Source organism: Nannobrachium achirus (genome assembly GCF_963921795.1).
Source record: "Nannobrachium achirus genome assembly, chromosome: 4".
Classification (NCBI taxonomy): domain Eukaryota; kingdom Metazoa; phylum Chordata; class Actinopteri; order Myctophiformes; family Myctophidae; genus Nannobrachium; species Nannobrachium achirus.
In genome coordinates this window covers 54,843,331-54,863,269 of record NC_137813.1, presented here as the reverse complement: position 1 = coordinate 54,863,269, position 19,939 = coordinate 54,843,331, and positions in this window count along the sequence as shown.

The window sequence follows — 19,939 nt, the reverse complement described above, 5'->3', positions numbered from 1 at the left end:
AAAGGCGTGTGCTCTAACAGCTACACTAGGGCGGCCCCTATTCAGAACAAGGGGCCCATTGCGACCGCGTTTCCTTGCTGACGTCGACCCTGGCTGCGTTTGAACCTACGACGGGAAAGGCGTGTGCTCTAACAGCAACACTAGGGCGGCCCCATATCACATGCAGTAACCTAAAAACTTAGGTAAACCAAGAACCAATTCTTTTAAATAAATAACAAACATTTACAATATTAAGTAGGAATCATCTCCTGGATGCACTGCAACTGTATATGGCCTGTAGGTAAAGGGGACATCTTGCCATACTTACTCAGTTAATACTTAAGTGAAAATCAAGCTTACCTTGTCTGATGGAGTGAAATGATCTCAAATGCCTTCTGATGGAACTTATCCTGAACTTCTCTCCATCTTCAAGTTCTCGTCACAATTTCAATTCTCCTCTTCCATCAATCAGCTTCCCTTCTTCTCTATTTCAGCATCTGCCTGTAAAATGACACAAAATGAAATGTTTGTGAGAAAACACATTAAAAACGCACAAAACAAAATCAAATATGCATTTGAAAACAATACAGTTAAGTGGACATACCTTACCTAGATCACACCTACATCAGGAGAGATTAGTTCCCACTTACCTTGTTATCAAGCTAGAAGGAGGCATTATAAAAAATGTTCGCCTTAAATCATCTGGCCTTGTCAGAGATCAGCTTTTAGCTTACCTTGTCTGATGAAGTGAAATGACCTCAATGCCTTCAGATCGAACTAATACTCTTCATCATCCTCTTTGGGTCTTCTTGAACCATTCTTAGTCAGGCCCCTCCCCAGAGACCAATTTGCCATGGGAGACCCTTCCAGGAGCACAAGGCACCAGACAACATAGCTCCCAGGTTCATTGGGGCACGCAAACCTCTCCACCACGATAAGGTGATGGTTCCTTCGGAGAGGAACCTGTAAAAAAAAGAAAAGTAGATTAGATATACAGTATATTACAAACAACAAGAATCAGACAGTCAGAAATGAAATTTAGAACAGTACAGTTAAGTAAACATTGTTTCATACCTTACCTAGATTATACTTAGATAAAAATAAAGCCTGTTTTGTACTGTAATGAAGGGAAACATTTTCATGATTACCAGTTAACAAGCTACAGTAGGAGGCATTAAAAAATAAATGTATTGTTGTCTAAAAATAATTAAAACAATACAGCTAAGGACATATTATTTCCCACTTACCTTGATATGGAGCTAGAAGGAAGCATTATAAAATGTTCGTCTGACGATAGGATGCCTATCAGACAAACACATTAAAATACTTACGTGAAAATCAAGCAGATCTTTTTTTTTTTTTGAATATTTTGTTTTTATTTTCAAAATCAAGCAGGTCTTGATCCAGAGCGATTTACAATATGGGGCCCGTTGCGACCGCAATTCCACGCTGACGTCGACCCCAGCTGCGTTTGAACCCACGACGGGAAAGGCGTGTGCTCTAACAGCAACACAAGGGCGGCCCCATATCACATGCCTAGAAGATAGGATGCCTATCAAACGAACACATTAAAATACTTACGTGAAAATCAAGCAGGTCTTGATCCAGAGCGATTTACAATATGGGGCCCGTTGCGACCGCAATTCCACGCTGACGTCGACCCCAGCTGCGTTTGAACCCACGACGGGAAAGGCGTGTGCTCTAACAGCTACACTAGGGCGGCCCCTATTCAGAACAAGGGGCCCATTGCGACCGCGTTTCCTTGCTGACGTCGACCCCGGCTGCGTTTGAACCTACGACGGGAAAGGCGTGTGCTCTAACAGCAACACTAGGGCAGCCCCATATCACATGCCTAGAAGATAGGATGCCTATCAAACGAACACATTAAAATACTTACGTGAAAATCAAGCAGGTCTTGATCCAGAGCGATTTACAATATGGGGCCCGTTGCGACCGCAATTCCACGCTGACGTCGACCCCAGCTGCGTTTGAACCCACGACGGGAAAGGCGTGTGCTCTAACAGCTACACTAGGGCGGCCCCTATTCAGAACAAGGGGCCCATTGCGACCGCGTTTCCTTGCTGACGTCGACCCTGGCTGCGTTTGAACCTATGACGGGAAAGGCGTGTGCTCTAACAGCTACACTAGGGCGGCCCCTATTCAGAACAAGGGGCCCATTGCGACCGCGTTTCCTTGCTGACGTCGACCCCGGCTGCGTTTGAACCTACGACGGGAAAGGCGTGTGCTCTAACAGCAACACTAGGGCGGCCCCATATCAAATTCCTAGAAGATAGGATGCCTATCAAACGAACACATTAAAATACTTACGTGAAAATCAAGCAGGTCTTGATCCAGAGCGATTTACAATATGGGGCCCGTTGCGACCGCAATTCCACGCTGACGTCGACCCCAGCTGCGTTTGAACCCACGACGAGAAAGGCGTGTGCTCTAACAGCTACACTAGGGCGGCCCCTATTCAGAACAAGGGGCCCATTGCGACCGCGTTTCCTTGCTGACGTCGACCCCGGCTGCGTTTGAACCTACGACGGGAAAGGCGTGTGCTCTAACAGCAACACTAGGGCGGCCCCATATCACATGCCTAGAAGATAGGATGCCTATCAAACGAACACATTAAAATACTTACGTGAAAATCAAGCAGGTCTTGATCCAGAGCGATTTACAATATGGGGCCCGTTGCGACCGCAATTCCACGCTGACGTCGACCCCAGCTGCGTTTGAACCCACGACGGGAAAGGCGTGTGCTCTAACAGCTACACTAGGGCGGCCCCTATTCAGAACAAGGGGCCCATTGCGACCGCGTTTCCTTGCTGACGTCGACCCCGGCTGCGTTTGAACCTACGACGGGAAAGGCGTGTGCTCTAACAGCAACACTAGGGCGGCCCCATATCACATGCCTAGAAGATAGGATGCCTATCAAACGAACACATTAAAATACTTACGTGAAAATCAAGCAGGTCTTGATCCAGAGCGATTTACAATATGGGGCCCGTTGCGACCGCAATTCCACGCTGACGTCGACCCCAGCTGCGTTTGAACCCACGACGGGAAAGGCGTGTGCTCTAACAGCTACACTAGGGCGGCCCCTATTCAGAACAAGGGGCCCATTGCGACCGCGTTTCCTTGCTGACGTCGACCCTGGCTGCGTTTGAACCTACGACGGGAAAGGCGTGTGCTCTAACAGCTACACTAGGGCGGCCCCTATTCAGAACAAGGGGCCCATTGCGACCGCGTTTCCTTGCTGACGTCGACCCCGGCTGCGTTTGAACCTACGACGGGAAAGGCGTGTGCTCTAACAGCAACACTAGGGCGGCCCCATATCACATTCCTAGAAGATAGGATGCCTATCAAACGAACACATTAAAATACTTACGTGAAAATCAAGCAGGTCTTGATCCAGAGCGATTTACAATATGGGGCCCGTTGCGACCGCAATTCCACGCTGACGTCGACCCCAGCTGCGTTTGAACCCACGACGAGAAAGGCGTGTGCTCTAACAGCTACACTAGGGCGGCCCCTATTCAGAACAAGGGGCCCATTGCGACCGCGTTTCCTTGCTGACGTCGACCCCGGCTGCGTTTGAACCTACGACGGGAAAGGCGTGTGCTCTAACAGCAACACTAGGGCGGCCCCATATCACATGCCTAGAAGATAGGATGCCTATCAAACGAACACATTAAAATACTTACGTGAAAATCAAGCAGGTCTTGATCCAGAGTGATTTACAATATGGGGCCCGTTGCGACCGCAATTCCACGCTGACGTCGACCCCAGCTGCGTTTGAACCCACGACGGGAAAGGCGTGTGCTCTAACAGCTACACTAGGGCGGCCCCTATTCAGAACAAGGGGCCCATTGCGACCGCGTTTCCTTGCTGACGTCGACCCTGGCTGCGTTTGAACCTACGACGGGAAAGGCGTGTGCTCTAACAGCTACACTAGGGCGGCCCCTATTCAGAACAAGGGGCCCATTGCGACCGCGTTTCCTTGCTGACGTCGACCCTGGCTGCGTTTGAACCTACGACGGGAAAGGCGTGTGCTCTAACAGCAACACTAGGGCGGCCTCATATCACATGCAGTAACCTAAAAACTTAGGTAAACCAAGAACCAATTTTTTTAAATAAATAACAAACATTTACAATATTAAGTAGGAATCATCTCCTGGATGCACTGCAACTGTATATGGCCTGTAGGTAAAGGGGACATCTTGCCATACTTACTCAGTTAATACTTAAGTGAAAATCAAGCTTACCTTGTCTGATGGAGTGAAATGATCTCAAATGCCTTCTGATGGAACTTATACTGAACTTCTCTCCATCTTCAAGTTCTCGTCACAATTTCAATTCTCCTCTTCCATCAATCAGCTTCCCTTCTTCTCTATTTCAGCATCTGCCTGTAAAATGACACAAAATGAAATGTTTGTGAGAAAACACATTAAAAACGCACAAAACAAAATCAAATATGCATTTGAAAACAATACAGTTAAGTGGACATACCTTACCTAGATCACACCTACATCAGGAGAGATTAGTTCCCACTTACCTTGTTATCAAGCTAGAAGGAGGCATTATAAAAAATGTTCGCCTTAAATCATCTGGCCTTGTCAGAGATCAGCTTTTAGCTTACCTTGTCTGATGAAGTGAAATGACCTCAATGCCTTCAGATCGAACTAATACTCTTCATCATCCTCTTTGGGTCTTCTTGAACCATTCTTAGTCAGGCCCCTCCCCAGAGACCAATTTGCCATGGGAGACCCTTCCAGGAGCACAAGGCACCAGACAACATAGCTCCCAGGTTCATTGGGGCACGCAAACCTCTCCACCACGATAAGGTGATGGTTCCTTCGGAGAGGAACCTGTAAAAAAAAGAAAAGTAGATTAGATATACAGTATATTACAAACAACAAGAATCAGACAGTCAGAAATGAAATTTAGAACAGTACAGTTAAGTAAACATTGTTTCATACCTTACCTAGATTATACTTAGATAAAAATAAAGCCTGTTTTGTACTGTAATGAAGGGAAACATTTTCATGATTACCAGTTAACAAGCTACAGTAGGAGGCATTAAAAAATAAATGTATTGTTGTCTAAAAATAATTAAAACAATACAGCTAAGGACATATTATTTCCCGCTTACCTTGATATGGAGCTAGAAGGAAGCATTATAAAATGTTCGTCTGACGATAGGATGCCTATCAAACAAACACATTAAAATACTTACGTGAAAATCAAGCAGGTCTTTTTTTTTGAATATTTTGTTTTTATTTTCAAAATCAAGCAGGTCTTGATCCAGAGCGATTTACAATATGGGGCCCGTTGCGACCGCAATTCCACGCTGACGTCGACCCCAGCTGCGTTTGAACCCACGACGGGAAAGGCGTGTGCTCTAACAGCAACACTAGGGCGGCCCCATATCACATGCCTAGAAGATAGGATGCCTATCAAACGAACACATTAAAATACTTACGTGAAAATCAAGCAGGTCTTGATCCAGAGCGATTTGCAATATGGGGCCCGTTGCGACCGCAATTCCACGCTGACGTCGACCCCAGCTGCGTTTGAACCCACGACGGGAAAGGCGTGTGCTCTAACAGCTACACTAGGGCGGCCCCTATTCAGAACAAGGGGCCCATTGCGACCGCGTTTCCTTGCTGACGTCGACCCCGGCTGCGTTTGAACCTACGACGGGAAAGGCGTGTGCTCTAACAGCAACACTAGGGCGGCCCCATATCACATGCCTAGAAGATAGGATGCCTATCAAACGAACACATTAAAATACTTACGTGAAAATCAAGCAGGTCTTGATCCAGAGCGATTTACAATATGGGGCCCGTTGCGACCGCAATTCCACGCTGACGTCGACCCCAGCTGCGTTTGAACCCACGACGGGAAAGGCGTGTGCTCTAACAGCTACACTAGGGCGGCCCCTATTCAGAACAAGGGGCCCATTGCGACCGCGTTTCCTTGCTGACGTCGACCCTGGCTGCGTTTGAACCTACGACGGGAAAGGCGTGTGCTCTAACAGCTACACTAGGGCGGCCCCTATTCAGAACAAGGGGCCCATTGCGACCGCGTTTCCTTGCTGACGTCGACCCCGGCTGCGTTTGAACCTACGACGGGAAAGGCGTGTGCTCTAACAGCAACACTAGGGCGGCCCCATATCAAATTCCTAGAAGATAGGATGCCTATCAAACGAACACATTAAAATACTTACGTGAAAATCAAGCAGGTCTTGATCCAGAGCGATTTACAATATGGGGCCCGTTGCGACCGCAATTCCACGCTGACGTCGACCCCAGCTGCGTTTGAACCCACGACGAGAAAGGCGTGTGCTCTAACAGCTACACTAGGGCGGCCCCTATTCAGAACAAGGGGCCCATTGCGACCGCGTTTCCTTGCTGACGTCGACCCCGGCTGCGTTTGAACCTACGACGGGAAAGGCGTGTGCTCTAACAGCAACACTAGGGCGGCCCCATATCACATGCCTAGAAGATAGGATGCCTATCAAACGAACACATTAAAATACTTACGTGAAAATCAAGCAGGTCTTGATCCAGAGCGATTTACAATATGGGGCCCGTTGCGACCGCAATTCCACGCTGACGTCGACCCCAGCTGCGTTTGAACCCACGACGGGAAAGGCGTGTGCTCTAACAGCTACACTAGGGCGGCCCCTATTCAGAACAAGGGGCCCATTGCGACCGCGTTTCCTTGCTGACGTCGACCCCGGCTGCGTTTGAACCTACGACGGGAAAGGCGTGTGCTCTAACAGCAACACCAGGGCGGCCCCATATCACATGCCTAGAAGATAGGATGCCTATCAAACGAACACATTAAAATACTTACGTGAAAATCAAGCAGGTCTTGATCCAGAGTGATTTACAATATGGGGCCCGTTGCGACCGCAATTCCACGCTGACGTCGACCCCAGCTGCGTTTGAACCCACGACGGGAAAGGCGTGTGCTCTAACAGCTACACTAGGGCGGCCCCTATTCAGAACAAGGGGCCCATTGCGACCGCGTTTCCTTGCTGACGTCGACCCTGGCTGCGTTTGAACCTACGACGGGAAAGGCGTGTGCTCTAACAGCTACACTAGGGCGGCCCCTATTCAGAACAAGGGGCCCATTGCGACCGCGTTTCCTTGCTGACGTCGACCCTGGCTGCGTTTGAACCTACGACGGGAAAGGCGTGTGCTCTAACAGCAACACTAGGGCGGCCTCATATCACATGCAGTAACCTAAAAACTTAGGTAAACCAAGAACCATTTTTTTTAAATAAATAACAAACATTTACAATATTAAGTAGGAATCATCTCCTGGATGCACTGCAACTGTATATGGCCTGTAGGTAAAGGGGACATCTTGCCATACTTACTCAGTTAATACTTAAGTGAAAATCAAGCTTACCTTGTCTGATGGAGTGAAATGATCTCAAATGCCTTCTGATGGAACTTATACTGAACTTCTCTCCATCTTCAAGTTCTCGTCACAATTTCAATTCTCCTCTTCCATCAATCAGCTTCCCTTCTTCTCTATTTCAGCATCTGCCTGTAAAATGACACAAAATGAAATGTTTGTGAGAAAACACATTAAAAACGCACAAAACAAAATCAAATATGCATTTGAAAACAATACCGTTAAGTGGACATACCTTACCTAGATCACACCTACATCAGGAGAGATTAGTTCCCACTTACCTTGTTATCAAGCTAGAAGGAGGCATTATAAAAAATGTTCGCCTTAAATCATCTGGCCTTGTCAGAGATCAGCTTTTAGCTTACCTTGTCTGATGAAGTGAAATGACCTCAATGCCTTCAGATCGAACTAATACTCTTCATCATCCTCTTTGGGTCTTCTTGAACCATTCTTAGTCAGGCCCCTCCCCAGAGACCAATTTGCCATGGGAGACCCTTCCAGGAGCACAAGGCACCAGACAACATAGCTCCCAGGTTCATTGGGGCACGCAAACCTCTCCACCACGATAAGGTGATGGTTCCTTCGGAGAGGAACCTGTAAAAAAAAGAAAAGTAGATTAGATATACAGTATATTACAAACAACAAGAATCAGACAGTCAGAAATGAAATTTAGAACAGTACAGTTAAGTAAACATTGTTTCATACCTTACCTAGATTATACTTAGATAAAAATAAAGCCTGTTTTGTACTGTAATGAAGGGAAACATTTTCATGATTACCAGTTAACAAGCTACAGTAGGAGGCATTAAAAAATAAATGTATTGTTGTCTAAAAATAATTAAAACAATACAGCTAAGGACATATTATTTCCCACTTACCTTGATATGGAGCTAGAAGGAAGCATTATAAAATGTTCGTCTGACGATAGGATGCCTATCAAACAAACACATTAAAATACTTACGTGAAAATCAAGCAGGTCTTTTTTTTTTTTGAATATTTTGTTTTTATTTTCAAAATCAAGCAGGTCTTGATCCAGAGCGATTTACAATATGGGGCCCGTTGCGACCGCAATTCCACGCTGACGTCGACCCCAGCTGCGTTTGAACCCACGACGGGAAAGGCGTGTGCTCTAACAGCAACACTAGGGCGGCCCCATATCACATGCCTAGAAGATAGGATGCCTATCAAACGAACACATTAAAATACTTACGTGAAAATCAAGCAGGTCTTGATCCAGAGCGATTTACAATATGGGGCCCGTTGCGACCGCAATTCCACGCTGACGTCGACCCCAGCTGCGTTTGAACCCACGACGGGAAAGGCGTGTGCTCTAACAGCTACACTAGGGCGGCCCCTATTCAGAACAAGGGGCCCATTGCGACCGCGTTTCCTTGCTGACGTCGACCCCGGCTGCGTTTGAACCTACGACGGGAAAGGCGTGTGCTCTAACAGCAACACTAGGGCGACCCCATATCACATGCCTAGAAGATAGGATGCCTATCAAACGAACACATTAAAATACTTACGTGAAAATCAAGCAGGTCTTGATCCAGAGCGATTTACAATATGGGGCCCGTTGCGACCGCAATTCCACGCTGACGTCGACCCCAGCTGCGTTTGAACCCACGACGGGAAAGGCGTGTGCTCTAACAGCTACACTAGGGCGGCCCCTATTCAGAACAAGGGGCCCATTGCGACCGCGTTTCCTTGCTGACGTCGACCCTGGCTGCGTTTGAACCTACGACGGGAAAGGCGTGTGCTCTAACAGCTACACTAGGGCGGCCCCTATTCAGAACAAGGGGCCCATTGCGACCGCGTTTCCTTGCTGACGTCGACCCCGGCTGCGTTTGAACCTACGACGGGAAAGGCGTGTGCTCTAACAGCAACACTTGGGCGGCCCCATATCAAATTCCTAGAAGATAGGATGCCTATCAAACGAACACATTAAAATACTTATGTGAAAATCAAGCAGGTCTTGATCCAGAGCGATTTACAATATGGGGCCCGTTGCGACCGCAATTCCACGCTGACGTCGACCCCAGCTGCGTTTGAACCCACGACGAGAAAGGCGTGTGCTCTAACAGCTACACTAGGGCGGCCCCTATTCAGAACAAGGGGCCCATTGCGACCGCGTTTCCTTGCTGACGTCGACCCCGGCTGCGTTTGAACCTACGACGGGAAAGGCGTGTGCTCTAACAGCAACACTAGGGCGGCCCCATATCACATGCCTAGAAGATAGGATGCCTATCAAACGAACAAATTAAAATACTTACGTGAAAATCAAGCAGGTCTTGATCCAGAGCGATTTACAATATGGGGCCCGTTGCGACCGCAATTCCACGCTGACGTCGACCCCAGCTGCGTTTGAACCCACGACGGGAAAGGCGTGTGCTCTAACAGCTACACTAGGGCGGCCCCTATTCAGAACAAGGGGCCCATTGCGACCGCGTTTCCTTGCTGATGTCGACCCCGGTTGCGTTTGAACCTACGACGGGAAAGGCGTGTGCTCTAACAGCAACACTAGGGCGGCCCCATATCACATGCCTAGAAGATAGGATGCCTATCAAACGAACACATTAAAATACTTACGTGAAAATCAAGCATGTCTTGATCCAGAGCTATTTACAATATGGGGCCCGTTGCGACCGCAATTCCACGCTGACGTCGACCCCAGCTGCGTTTGAACCCACGACGGGGAAGGCGTGTGCTCTAACAGCTACACTAGGTCGGCCCCTATTCAGAACAAGGGGCCCATTGCGACCGCGTTTCCTTGCTGACGTCGACCCCGGCTGCGTTTGAACCTACGACGGGAAAGGCGTGTGCTCTAACAGCAACACTAGGGCGGCCCCATATCACATGCCTAGAAGATAGGATGCCTATCAAACGAACACATTAAAATACTTACGTGAAAATCAAGCAAGTCTTGATCCAGAGCGAAAGGCGTGTGCTCTAACAGCTACACTAGGGCGGCCCCTATTCAGAACAAGGGGCCCATTGCGACCGCGTTTCCTTGCTGACGTCGACCCCGGCTGCGTTTGAACCCACGACGGCAAAGGCGTGTGCTCTAACAGCAACACTAGGGCGGCCCCATATCACATGCAGTAACCTAAAAACTTAGGTAAACCAAGAACCAATTTTTTTTAAATAAATAACAAACATTTACAATATTAAGTAGGAATCATCTCCTGGATGCACTGCAACTGTATATGGCCTGTAGGTAAAGGGGACATCTTGCCATACTTACTCAGTTAATACTTAAGTGAAAATCAAGCTTACCTTGTCTGATGGAGTGAAATGATCTCAAATGCCTTCTGATGGAACTTATACTGAACTTCTCTCCATCTTCAAGTTCTCGTCACAATTTCAATTCTCCTCTTCCATCAATCAGCTTCCCTTCTTCTCTATTTCAGCATCTGCCTGTAAAATGACACAAAATGAAATGTTTATGAGAAAACACATTAAAAACGCACAAAACACAATCAAATATGCATTTGAAAACAATACAGTTAAGTGGACATACCTTACCTAGATCACACCTACATCAGGAGAGATTAGTTCCCACTTACCTTGTTATCAAGCTAGAAGGAGGCATTATAAAAATGTTCGCCTTAAATCATCTGGCCTTGTCAGAGATCAGCTTTTAGCTTACCTTGTCTGATGAAGTGAAATGACCTCAATGCCTTCAGATCGAACTAATACTCTTCATCATCCTCTTTGGGTCTTCTTGAACCATTCTTAGTCAGGCCCCTCCCCAGAGACCAATTTGCCATGGGAGACCCTTCCAGGAGCACAAGGCACCAGACAACATAGCTCCCAGGTTCATTGGGGCACGCAAACCTCTCCACCACGATAAGGTGATGGTTCCTTCGGAGAGGAACCTGTACAAAAAAGAAAAGTAGATTAGATATACAGTATATTACAAACAACAAGAATCAGACAGTCAGAAATGAAATTTAGAACAGTAGAGTTAAGTAAACATTGTTTCATACCTTACCTAGATTATACTTAGATAAAAATAAAGCCTGTGTTGTACTGTAATGAAGGGAAACATTTTCATGATTACCAGTTAACAAGCTACAGTAGGAGGCATTAAAAAATAAATGTATTGTTGTCTAAAAATAATTAAAACAATACAGCTAAGGACATATTATTTCCCACTTACCTTGATATGGAGCTAGAAGGAAGCATTATAAAATGTTCGTCTGACGATAGGATGCCTATCAAACAAACACATTAAAATACTTACGTGAAAATCAAGCAGGTCTTGATCCAGAGCGATTTACAATATGGGGCCCGTTGCGACCGCAATTCCACGCTGACGTCGACCCCAGCTGCGTTTGAACCCACGACGGGAAAGGCGTGTGCTCTAACAGCTACACTAGGGCGGCCCCTATTCAGAACAAGGGGCCCATTGCGACCGCGTTTCCTTGCTGACGTCGACCCCGGCTTCGTTTGAACCTACGACGGGAAAGGCGTGTGCTCTAACAGCAACACTAGGGCGGCCCCATATCACATGCCTAGAAGATAGGATGCCTATCAAACGAACACATTAAAATACTTACGTGAAAATCAAGCAGGTCTTGATCCAGAGCGATTTACAATATGGGGCCCGTTGCGACCGCAATTCCACGCTGACGTCGACCCCAGCTGCGTTTGAACCCATGACGAGAAAGGCGTGTGCTCTAACAGCTACACTAGGGCGGCCCCTATTCAGAACAAGGGGCCCATTTCGACCGCGTTTCCTTGCTGACGTCGACCCCGGCTGCGTTTGAACCTACAACGGGAAAGGCGTGTGCTCTAACAGCAACACTAGGGCAGCCCCATATCACACGCCTAGAAGATAGGATGCCTATCAAACGAACACATTAAAATACTTACGTGAAAATCAAGCAGGTCTTGATCCAGAGCGATTTACAATATGGGGCCCGTTGCGACCGCAATTCCACGCTGACGTCGACCCCAGCTGCGTTTGAACCCATGACGGGAAAGGCGTGTGCTCTAACAGCTACACTAGGGCGGCCCCTATTCAGAACAAGGGGCCCATTGCGACCGCGTTTCCTTGCTGATGTCGACCCCGGCTGCGTTTGAACCTACGACGGGAAAGGCGTGTGTTCTAACAGCAACACTAGGGCGGCCCCATATCACATGCCTAGAAGATAGGATGCCTATCAAACGAACACATTAAAATACGTACTTGAAAATCAAGCAGGTCTTGATCCAGACCGATTTACAATATGGCCCGTTGCGACCGCGATTCCACGCTGACGTCGACCCCAGCTGCGTTTGAACCCACGTCGGGGAAGGCGTGCGCTCTAACAGCTACACTAGGGCGGCCCCTATTCAGAACAAGGGGCCCATTGCGACCGTATTTCCTTGCTGACGTCGACCCCGGCTGCGTTTGAACCCACGACGGGAAAGGCGTGTGCTCTAACAGTAACACTAGGGCGGCCCCATATCACATGCCTAGAAGTAGTAACCTAAAAACGTAGGTAAACCAAGAACCAATTTTTTTAAATAAATAAACATTTACAATATTATGTAGGAATCATCTCCTGGATGCACTGCAACTGTAAATGACCAGTAAAGGGGACATCTTTCAACAGCTAGTTGCAATATAGATAGATAGATAGATAGATAGATAGATAGATAGATAGATACCTTTATTATCCCATGGGGGAAATTCAGTGACCCAGAGGCAGCACAGCAGTTTAAGGTTACAAGTTACATAGAAGAAAAAGAGTACTGTAGTGACCACGAAACATTCAACGCACATAAAGTGACACACACAAAAAAGCTATACTCAAAGTACAACTTAACAGACAGTGCCAAACTAAAAAGTGCACATAACAATTACAAGCAATTATAGTACACAGTACAACCAACACAACCCAATAGTGCAGGGCCTGAAAAAAAAGTGACCAAATATAATTCCACTCTACCTGCTAAACCCCGACACTAAACTTGAGGAGACCAAGACAGTTCTAGTGATGTACAATAAGAGCAAACTGAGGCCACTGGGAAAATTCAATCAAAATGAATTGAGAAACCCAAGAAACCAGAAACTCTACCAGGTGGTGCAGTTTTAAGTTGTGGATAATGACTGCAGTGTACCACTGCTGGGAAAAAGAGCCAGTGGGGCTATCAAACTGATAAAGGTGCATTATGAGAACATAATGGCAATAGGCAGTATTGTGACCTCAGACAAGCCCACTAGTGGACAGTGGACACTGGGACAGATCAAAGCAGAGTTTGCAGACGTGTTCACTGGGGACGGCTGTCTGGAGGGGGAATATAAAATAGAGATTGATGACACAGTGAAACCTGTACAGTTGCCAAAAAGAGGTGTTCCAATCGCTATGATGAAACCCCTGAAAGCAGAACTGCAGGACCTGCAACGCAGAGGAATTATCGCGCCAGTTGAGTGCAGTATAGATTGGATCAGCGGGATGGTAGTCCTACAGAAACCAAATGGGAAGCTGAGAGTGTGTATCGATCGATCCAAGGCCCTTAAACAAGGCACTCAAGCGCAGTCACTTCCCACTACAGACCATCGAGGACATACTCCCTGACCTGGCCAAAGCCAGGGTCTTCACTGTGTGTGATGTCAAGAGCGGTTTCTGGCACGTCACGCTGGAAACTGAGTCGAGTCACTTGACAAAATTTTCGAGCCCATTTGGACGGTACCGATGGCTGAGGATGCCAATGGGTATAAGCCCGGCACCAGAGATCTTTCAACGAAAGCTGACACAAGGATTAGAGGACCTGCCTGGTCTCTACATAATAGCAGATTATGTGCTGATTACATGTCAAGGTGAAACACAGGAGGCAGCTGAGCGTGACCACGATGAAAAGCTGAGACTGTTCCTGGCCCGATGCAGACAAAAAGGCATAAAACTGAACGGAGACAAGTTCAAACTGAGACAAAAGGAGACTACATACATAGGACATCGTCTGACGGCTGAAGGCTAGATCACACCTGCATAAAAATAAAGCATGTGTAGCACTGTATTGAAAGGAAACGTTTTCATAATTACCAGTTAACAAGCTAGAACTCGTTATAAAAATGTGTCCAACTTATTGTTGTCTAAAAACAATACAGTTAGAGTTAAGCAGATATTGTTTCCCACTAGTATTGTTTCCCACTAGTTTTCAAGCTAGAAGGTGGCATTATAAAATGTTCATCTGAAATTAACTTTGGCCTTGGGAACATGTCAGCCACCAGGTTCTATCTTACCTTGTACTGAGGGATTGAAATGATCTCAATGCCTTCAGATAGAACTAATACCCCAACTTCTCTCCATCATCTCATAAAACCAGTTACCCCATATCACATGCCTAGAAGATAGGATGCCTATCAAACGAACACATTAAAATACGTACTTGAAAATCAAGCAGGTCTTGATCCAGACCGATTTACAATATGGGGCCCGTTGCGACCGCGATTCCACGCTGACGTCGACCCCAGCTGCGTTTGAACCCACGACGGGAAAGGCGTGTGCTCTAACAGTAACACTAGGGCGGCCCCATATCACATGCCTAGAAGTAGTAACCTAAAAACGTAGGTAAACCAAGAACCAATTTTTTAAAATAAATAAACATTTACAATATTATGTAGGAATCATCTCCTGGATGCACTGCAACTGTAAATGACCAGTAAAGGGGACATCTTTCAACAGCTAGTTGCAATATAGATAGATAGATAGATAGATAGATAGATAGATAGATAGATAGATAGATAGATAGATAGATAGATAGATACCTTTATTATCCCATGGGGGAAATTCAGTGACCCAGAGGCAGCACAGCAGTTTAAGGTTACAAGTTACATAGAAGAAAAAGAGTACTGTAGTGACCACGAAACATTCAACGCACATAAAGTGACACACACAAAAAAGCTATACTCAAAGTACAACTTAACAGACAGTGCCAAACTAAAAAGTGCACATAACAATTACAAGCAATTATAGTACACAGTACAACCAACACAACCCAATAGTGCAGGGCCTGAAAAAAAAGTGACCAAATATAATTCCACTCTACCTGCTAAACCCCGACACTAAACTTTAGGAGACCAAGACAGTTCTAGTGATGTACAATAAGAGCAAACTGAGGCCACTGGGGAAATTCAATCAAAATGAATTGAGAAACCCAAGAAACCAGAAACTCTACCAGGTGGTGCAGTTTTAAGTTGTGGATAATGACTGCAGTGTACCACTGCTGGGAAAAAGAGCCAGTGGGGCTATCAAACTGATAAAGGTGCATTATGAGAACATAATGGCAATAGGCAGTATTGTGACCTCAGACAAGCCCACTAGTGGACAGTGGACAGACACTGGGACAGATCAAAGCAGAGTTTGCAGACGTGTTCACTGGGGACGGCTGTCTGGAGGGGGAATATAAAATAGAGATTGATGACACAGTGAACCCTGTACAGTTGCCAAAAAGAGGTGTTCCAGTCGCTATGATGAAACCCCTGAAAGCAGAACTGCAGGACCTGCAACGCAAAGGAATTATCGCGCCAGTTGAGTGCAGTACAGATTGGATCAGCGGGATGGTAGTCGTACAGAAACCAAATGGGAAGCTGAGAGTGTGTATCGATCGATCCAAGGCCCTTAAACAAGGCACTCAAGCGCAGTCACTTCCCACTACAGACCATCGAGGACATACTCCCTGACCTGGCCAAAGCCAGGGTCTTCACTGTGTGTGATGTCAAGAGCGGTTTCTGGCACGTCACGCTGGAAACTGAGTCGAGTCACTTGACAAAATCTTCGAGCCCATTTGGACGGTACCGATGGCTGAGGATGCCAATGGGTATAAGCCCGGCACCAGAGATCTTTCAACGAAAGCTGACACAAGGATTAGAGGACCTGCCTGGTCTCTACATAATAGCAGATGATGTGCTGATTACATGTCAAGGTGAAACACAGGAGGCAGCTGAGCGTGACCACGATGAAAAGCTCAGACTGTTCCTGGCCCGATGCAGACAAAAAGGCATAAAACTGAACGGAGACAAGTTCAAACTGAGACAAAAGGAGACTACATACATAGGACATCGTCTGACGACTGAAGGCTAGATCACACCTGCATAAAAATAAAGTAGCACTGTATTGAAAGGAAACGTTTTCATAATTACCAGTTAACAAGCTAGAACTCGTTATAAAAATGTGTCCAACTTATTGTTGTCTAAAAACAATACAGTTAGAGTTAAGCAGATATTGTTTCCCACTAGTATTGTTTCCCACTAGTTTTCAAGCTAGAAGGTGGCATTATAAAATGTTCATCTGAAATTAACTTTGGCCTTATGGGAACATGTCAGCCACCAGGTTCTATCTTACCTTGTACTGAGGGATTGAAATGATCTCAATGCCTTCAGATAGAACTAATACCCCAACTTCTCTCCATCATCTCATAAAACCAGTTACAACCTTAATATAAATACAAACATAATCTATAATGACAGTATAACACACCAGCACAATACAGATAAAAGTGAAACATTAATTAGGTACAGATTATAAGACAAAGATAAAAAAATAACACTTACAACATGAAAACCGTAAAAAAAAGTAATTATCATTATATCATAGTACTGTGTTCTATTTGTCTGTCATTCAATGTTATATGAGATACTTAAATGGTTTCCTGTGGAAATAAGCTTAGTCTTTTCAGGATCTCCTTTTAGTAGACCTTGTACCAGTGAACTGTACCGTCATGAAACTGTACCTTTCCTATGCAAACTCCTAATAAAGTCTTCAGTCAATCAATCAATCAATCAATCAATCAATCAATCAATCAAAAAAATAAATACGACCCATTTATCTAGCCTCAACAACCCATTAACTATGTCAAACAAACAACCAACAGTTAATAAGATCTCAACCATTCCAAACGTATTTAACCATGCATGTCCAACAACCAACCATTAGATCTTAACCACCTAAAAGTTTTACTGCACAACTGTTTTTAGCATTGTTCTAACGTGACATAAAAATACAAATAAACTGAACTGAAAACGATAGACCTACATTTTGTAATATGCTACTTTCTTTTTTTTTGTACAGAACTTTAGCGTCCTCCACCGGTCAAACGAGCAGATCCTTAAACTTTTCCCTTTATTCCTTACATCACTGGTTCTCAAAGTTGGGTCCGGGGACCGCCATGGGTCTTTGAGGGTGACCTGGGGGGGTCCCCGGCTAAATGAGTTAGGAACAACATTGACCCTTATGGGTCTGTAACGCTTGAGTGTACAAATGGAAGTTATATTTTCAAATGGGGGTCCGCGGACTAGTAATAGTCAATGTGGGGGTCCTTGACATGAAACAGTTTGAGAACCAGTGGATTAAACGAGTAGATCCTTAATATTTTCCCTTCATTCATTTACGTTGCTTCGAGTGTTCTCAGTGTTGTTTGCCAGATTTAGCTGGTGAAATAAGCAACCGAGTCCACGAAAACAAGCGACTACAGGCCACATGAAGTGACATACTGTCACTGTACATAGCAACCAACCACCATAGCAACCGCGCAACGGCCCGCTAAAACGCTAACGCTTTGAAGATAAATAGCCTAAAAACCTAGTCAAGCTCACGACACAAGACAGACCAATACTTTACAAACTTTACAGAAAAACAAGTAGCTTATAATAAGCGGACATGGCAACACCGAGAAAGAGGTTTAAAGTTTAAACCCGGCCGAACCTGACCGTTAAAGGCCGAAGTTTCCCGAACCTCCACCACTGTGACGTCACCGCGGCATGCGTCGCTCTCATTGGTCCGAACTGACAGTGCCAAGTTTAAAAATATACAACGAACAACGGCCTCTGCACGACGTTTTGAAATATTTACGTTTATGTGGACATTATTACAACTGAACTTAACATTAATTAGCCTAGTTAAATCAAATGTTGATTAAAATAATAACGTTTTTCAGTTAACTTGTCATTTCTAAACGCGTGAATCCCGACCCGTTAGGTTCTTGTAAAGGAGCGCTTGTTTTCGGTGGAGATGACGGAGGCGCACCGTCGTTTTAAATAGGATTTGGGAATGGGGACGGTCACGGACGTTGTACTAAATTAATTAACACCAACATGATGATAACGTGATTGTTTACAGCAGCGTGTCCTGACGTTAGCAACAAAAAACAAAGGCAGCAACTGCTAGCTAACTTACAGCTAAATATGACACGGTCAAAACCGTCTCCCAGATGATTGCAAATGAAATATCAACTGAAACATCGACGGTGCTGTGTGGCCTCCGAGGCTAAATTACTTGTATGAAATGTAAACACTAAACACACAAACGCCACACACACACACAGAAACCATAAACGTTATCAATGTGCCAATCCTAACCAAAAAAACAAACAAAAACTATGTATTTACCTTCAAGTTGTGAATTTCACACGGGTCCAGTGAACGTCGATTGATTCCTAGCTTGGAGGGCCCTCTGCTGGCGACAGTCAGTGTCAGAGAGTCGTTGCATCATCCCTTCCAGACAGACAGTTCAAGTTGAAGGTCGGAGCGTGTCTGCGCGTGGCCGCCTGTCAGCTGGACAACTGCTCGAGTGCGCGGTTCTGGTTCTGAGCGGCGTTTATGTACGCCCCGCCCCCCGTAGCGGCGCCGCGCAGAGCCAATCAGCGTGCGCGCAGCGCGTGGCTGGCACGCGCGTCGCACTCATTGGTCCGCTACATATATGGTCCGCTCCAAACTGGTGCGTGCTCTGCGAGTGACGATATCCCGCTGCGATCTTCAATTTCTACATAGCAACCACCATAGCAACCACCATAACAACCACCATAGCAACCACCAGCAAAGGCCTCTGAAATTGCCTGGCGGTGCCAGACACTACCACCAGGGGGTGGTGTTGAGTGCAGTCTGGTTTATTTAACCAGGCAACTCTGAAACACTTTGAAAGATTGAGTTTCCAGATGTAATTCTTTGTTTTCGCCACTAGGGGCGAAAATATTGAAAGTAGGCCTACATTTGACTTTCCCCTGTATATTTAGATTTTATGATAGGCTCATAGTTCATTCATAATGTATGTTAATAACTAAAACAGATTGGCCCTTTTACCCAATGATGGAATTTGTAACACATGTAGTACATTTACAACAGTACAAAGTACAACTTTATTTGTGCTCTACTCCACTCTGATTATGGATCCAACTGGGAAAGATGGATGGAAACGGCAAAGAGCGCTCGTTTTCAGTTATTGTCCACGACATTGCAAGCGGCGCCGCGCGAGTTACGAAGCCGTGGTGAATGCAATCGTTATATTTACGGCCTGGGCAAGCGCACGATAAACGCCATGATAATTGGGTTTTGGTGCACCTCGCGCGGTCCAAGTGACTACAACGGAGCGCTCCCTACGTCCGGTTCAGCCAATCACAAGCTTCAAAAATGAGTCCGGGGCGTGGTTATCCATCTTTCCCAGTTGAGAGTTGGGCCCAGCTCTATGGTTGGGCCCATAATCACGCCTCAAGCGTGACGCCTATCCATAATCACGCGTTAGGGGCAGGACTCTGATTTGC